This window comes from Engraulis encrasicolus, unplaced genomic scaffold (genome assembly GCF_034702125.1).
Source record: "Engraulis encrasicolus isolate BLACKSEA-1 unplaced genomic scaffold, IST_EnEncr_1.0 scaffold_320_np1212, whole genome shotgun sequence".
NCBI classification, from domain to species: domain Eukaryota; kingdom Metazoa; phylum Chordata; class Actinopteri; order Clupeiformes; family Engraulidae; genus Engraulis; species Engraulis encrasicolus.
The window spans coordinates 11,367-16,977 of record NW_026945611.1 but is presented as its reverse complement, the minus strand read 5'-3'; the positions used below and the strand labels follow the sequence as shown (position 1 = coordinate 16,977).

General features: G+C 42.3%; 1 long non-coding RNA gene across 1 annotated transcript; it reads right to left on the bottom strand.

The window, feature by feature from the left end:
* Nucleotides 1–528: 528 nt before the first annotated feature.
* LOC134443439 (uncharacterized) lies at nt 529–3,593 on the bottom strand. The gene is made up of 3 exons (XR_010033667.1): nt 3,333–3,593; nt 2,059–2,135; nt 529–743 (listed from the first exon to the last, which is right to left on the bottom strand). It is a non-coding gene; the product is annotated as an uncharacterized LOC134443439 (long non-coding RNA).
* Nucleotides 3,594–5,611: the final 2,018 nt, after the last annotated feature.

Genomic DNA, 5,611 nt, shown 5'->3' with positions numbered 1-5,611 from the left:
TTTATTGGGTAGCTTTATGCAGCAAAATGTCCATTTCTATTCAGGGCTGTTTTGGGCGATAAATAGGGCCCGGGCACTTTCGGATTTAAGGGGGCCCCCTCATTATTATTAGTGCCGGAGAACTGACTCACCGGTGGGCCCCGCACCCTCATGGGCCCCTATTTTCAGTAATGTAAAAAATAAAACAATGGGGGCCCACGAGGGTGCGGGGCTCACCGGGAAATGCCCGCCATGCCAGATGGCCAGTCCAGCCCTGTTTCTATTCAAGATTTTGACTATCACCATTATTTTCTATTTTCATGGGGCTGGTGGCCCCGGTAGACTTCATCCAAATTTCAAAATATTTTACACAGTGTGTTTTTACTGGGTGTAGAACATTTTTACTATAGGGCCAAGGCCATATCTTTTCATAGGGGGCAACTGATGCACCCTAATGGTGATGCTAAGTATTCATGAAAAAGGTAACATTAGTGAATGGGTAGAACGAATTCTGGAAATAAACAACTAAGAATATTACACAGTGTACATTTAAAAGCAGTGCAAAAACTGATGAAACAGACGGTTAGAATGAAACAGAAATTTGAAAGTGTACTTCCATTCTGGAAGGTAACAGAGATTAAGAGCATAAACCAAAACAAACACTGCAATGGCCACAGGTACGTTACCAATGTCGTTGAGGACTCTCTGCCGATCACACGCACACGAAGACAATACGTTTCAGCTGGACCGTCCAGATCAACATCCTGGAAAACAGTAAACAAAACCCATGATTGAAGCCGTAAGCGGTATTTGTGGGCGCAAGTTTGGGGCATTTCTGTCCACCCTAACACACCCAGAGATGGGAAAAGTAGTATAGTAGTATATTTAGTATAGTTTATGAAAGGTATGAGGAGGATGTTGACTTGTGTGCCCTCACACTGCCTGTTTAGGCAATTGAATGTGAGATCAAACTGATGTTCAATTACCTCTCTTCGTTTTTGGTGTGGCTATGACCCCATTCTGGAGTATGTTTCTCAACAGCATCATTGGTAACTACAGTAAAAACTTTGCTTGCATGCAATTTCCCATTGGCAAAATACCAAGTCGCTAACTAACAACGGTGCTTTTGAGAAACAGGGTCATGATCTTTTCACGAGTGTTGGTGAGAAACTTTACACATACAGCTAAGTATACAGTGTGAAAAATTGTTACAATGCATTACATTACACTTCGCTGACGCTTTCATGTATTCAAAGCGACTTACATTTATTACTTTTCAGGGTATTGGTTACAGGCCCTGGCGCAATGTGGGGTTAGGTGCCTTGCCTTAGGCACTTTAGCCATGGATGGAGATGTAGTGACAGGTCAGGGGAGAGATTGAAAAACCAACTCTCTAACCACTAGGCCACGGCTGCCCCACCAGCACAATTATTAGTATTTTGAACATATTGGCCCTTTTAGGCACATTGTCAACCAAAAATTGCATGAGAGAGAAAGATATGTCAAACCCCACCCATCCAATGCAAAAGAGTCTGCTCAAAGTTTGGTCTCCTAAGGGGGAGTTGTCTAAGGTGAAACTATGAGAAAATTATTACCCTACAGCACGATTGTATTCCAGAACTAAAACCTATATTGAGTTTAAATTTTTTTAAGAAGATAACTTCTGCTGCTTCAGTAATGCGGCCTTCGCAATGTGCCACAGCAAGTGCAACACCCTCATGGGTAGATAGAGACCTGCAGAGATCTACAAATCAGAGATGACTGGTGTTGGATTGAACGTGAAATTTGGCAAAGGGTTTGTGATGATGTGAGGGTGCTTTAGCAAAGCTGGAATTGGGCAGATTCGTGTTTGCAAAGAACACATAACTGAGGCCAAGATGGCACATCAATGCAAGAAGGTTTGGTGTGTCCTCCAGCAGTGTCCAGAACGTGGATGAGATGCCAGGAGACATGTCAGGTAGCACAGGAGGAGCCCACCAGAGCCCAACAAAATGAGCCTCGCAGGCCACTGATGTGTGCGATCTCCCTATGCCACCTAATAACGAAAAAGACAGATCTAGCTGCCGAGTTGTAACATACCACTTTGTCTGGCTCTTCATTCAGGTAGACCGTCAGCTCCTCAGCATGCACTCCCTCTTCACATCAATGTTGTCAGTCTGCGTATGAGGGCCGGTCAATGTATGCCAGGAAACAAACATGCAGGAAAAACACATTTAACCAACAGGAAGAATAAACGCAGTACAGGTACAACCACATTAAACAAAGGACACATCTCATTTATCTAGTAGCGTAGTGCAGTGTTTCCCAACCAGGGGTACGTGTACCACTAGGGGTACGCGAGCACACTGCAGGGGGTACTTGGACAATTTGTAATTTTAACAAATACATGGATCTTAGTGACATTAGCATAGAGAAAGCTATATAAAACTTGACTTAGGGCGTACTCATGGCACAGTGAAAAGGCTTAGGGGGTACACAAGACAAAAAAGGTTGGGAAACACTGGCGTAGTGTATCGTTGGTACTGGCAGTGAAGTGGTACAGTACGTCACTGTTTGATATGGCATGGTGCAGCTCTGACACTTTTCCATTAGCCCCAAGTACTCGGTACCATTTCAGCACTCAGCCCTGGTTCCAAACGTACTGAAGTGATGCCAAAATGTGATGTCTGACCTTAAAAAGGTACACTGTGCAGGAAATTGTCAAAAAAGGTACTGCAACTACGCTGCTAATTGAAACTGGGCTGCCTATTGCCAAATTTGACCTTTTCATGAAAGCTTACCAAGTAATAAACTAATATTTTCTAGTATGGCCCAAATACAGTCATTTCTGCAGCTAAAAATGACTATTTCTGGAAATTCAAAATGGCGGACCATGGAGAAGATCCCCCTTTTCACGTATGAAAATAGCAATTTTTCCGTCATAATGAATACTTAGAATTTGATGGTGGTGGTAAGTATTCATGAAAAAGGTAACATCAGTGAATGGGTAGCATGAATTCCGGAAATAAACAACTAAAACTCGTACACAGTGTACCTTTAATTCCCCTGATCATTTCATGGGAATCGCAAGCCAGACAGACATGAGAATCAAATAAAATAATAAAATAATAATAAAACAGAGCAGCAACCACATCAACTGACCTGCAAAAGACTGTTATATCATTGCCCAGGACTGCTGTGTGTAAAGCCAGCTGTAGTTAGAACTGAGGTGAAGACAATGAGTTCAAAACTGGCTGAAGGATTGAAATTAGTGGGAGAAATGCAATATGATCCAAGACACCCTACTTCTCCCCATTACATTAGATCTTGAAATTTTAGCATTACTGTGATGCATGGCAGTGTGCATGTTTTACCTGAGTCATGGGCACCAGGATCCTCTGTATCTTCCTTGCATGAGAAGCACCTTTCTTGCTGAAGACCCGGAGCAGTGTTGTTGAAAGACCATCCAGCTCTGAGAAGAAATTCAACAGCAAACCAACTGTCATGATCCTCTTGAACTTGGCACTTAACTTGAAACAGGGCACAAAACACATACCTACAAAATACTTGTAACTTAAGACTTGTGACAAAGGTTACAAAAAGGCCTGATGGTCTTACTAAAATGAGGAAATAAACACACACAAAAATCAACAAATAACTTACCTCAAACATGTAAAAAAGAGCAAGTCATCTGGATTTAAAAACTGCAATCGTGGGGGCATCACAAATTACTTCATGCCTTCAATGAGCAAAGGTCTTGGTCAGTTGAGCTGAGGACCCAAACGTCTTGAATTTCTGTTGTGACCAGAAAGACAGATAAACTAATATAGGTGAAGGAGACAGCTATGCAGAGAAAAATGTAAAATAATTACAACAGATTTTACACACACACACACACACACACACACACACACACACACACACACACACACACACACACACACACACACAAGCTAATAGTCATAGATTAGATACTACACAAGAACTTTCATCACCTTTTTCAGGGGCACCTTGTGAGAGGTAGCTGAGGTGAGGACCCTACAAACATCTTGAATGCTGAGGAATTAATATAGGTGAAAGAGACAGTTATGCAGAGAACAAAACCCAAATAATAGTAACATATTCTACAAAGAAATTCAGTAAATGATTAATTACAAAAAATAACAAATTAACAGTATTTATATTTGCAACAATATGCATTTCTACCTCACTCAAGGTACAGTATATATTGAATGTAAATGCACTGGAATATCCTAAAGTGATCATTGATACAAAAAACTTGCTATGTCCTTTTTACACAACAAATGTAGAAGATCGAGTTTGAGGGAATGAGGGACAGAAGGGCGTTTGCATGTGTGTTTCACTAGATACTACTACTGGGATTTACTTTCAACTATTTCAAAGGTCATAGCCAATTAGGCCTACATACATTGGTAAGTGACCCACGACATGAATCAAACCAGCTGCAAACTGCAGCATCTAGTTCTACACACGACGCACCCATTCAAACGCGCACCCATACACAAGCACACACAGCCCCTTCTGTCACGCAGTCTCACGTCTCGTCTTTTTTCAAACTGAAAAGTTCCACCGGCTAATCAACATTTACTGTGGCCGTACACACACAGTCAGACGGAGCAATACCAAAAATCAGCGGTAACTTTACTTCCCCTGTGTCATTGATGTGTGTAGAGCTACTGATGGTATCTACGACTGTCCTGGATACATTTGAAATCAGACGCACACGGGTCTCGCAACGTCAATGCATAGAACTAATACAACGTTAATGAACCAGCTGTTGTCACCTAGCATAAATTAGCTAGCTGCCCGTTATGGGCTGCCAGGTAGTTTCTTTCGCTATAACTCGCAAAGTAACCGAAAATAATGTCACACATGCAAACATGCATACAGTACAACATGGGTGACAGCTTCCAAACTCCCAACAATAGTTAAAACAAGGAGACTATATCGATACTTAGCCGCTAACCAGTTTGAATTGGTGAGAATTAGCCAGCTAAGCTTACTCTCTTGCTCATAAAACGTATGCCTTGATGCCAAAACTAAGTACACTAACGAAACGGGTGATATAAATGTGATTCTAGGAAAGTCATGATAAATGCAAACAGCCCTACAGTGGTTTACTTTTTGACTTACCCGCCTTCAGAGCAGTGAGAACCAAAGAAACTCAAGAGAAAGAACAATCTCTTGGCGGGGAATGCATTGGCCACGGTGTAGTACGGGGGCGTTGCCTGAGGACACGAGTGGATGGAAAATTAACTCCCTTGCTCATGGTCATTGGTCAGTGGGTGCGATGGATGCCATTTTCGTACTCCCTTGCACATGGTCAGTGGGGGCGACACCATGATGGATAATTTGTGGCCAAGTAACGGCAGCTGTTGGTCAGCAGTAATTGCTGGGGGTAATTAAGGACAGCTGACAGACATTCACGCTGTCCTATGACCTGTTCCACAGTGAATAACATTTCCGTACTCCCCTCGCCATCATTTCCTACTACGCTGTTATGACGTGAGTAAGCCCTCTTGTCTCAAGCCTCTTTGGTGTGAACCTAGCGAAATTAGAACGTTCAAACCGGACATGGAAAGGTGCTATCGAAAACGGCTAAATGTTAGCATTTTCTTCAAAACAAAAGCAC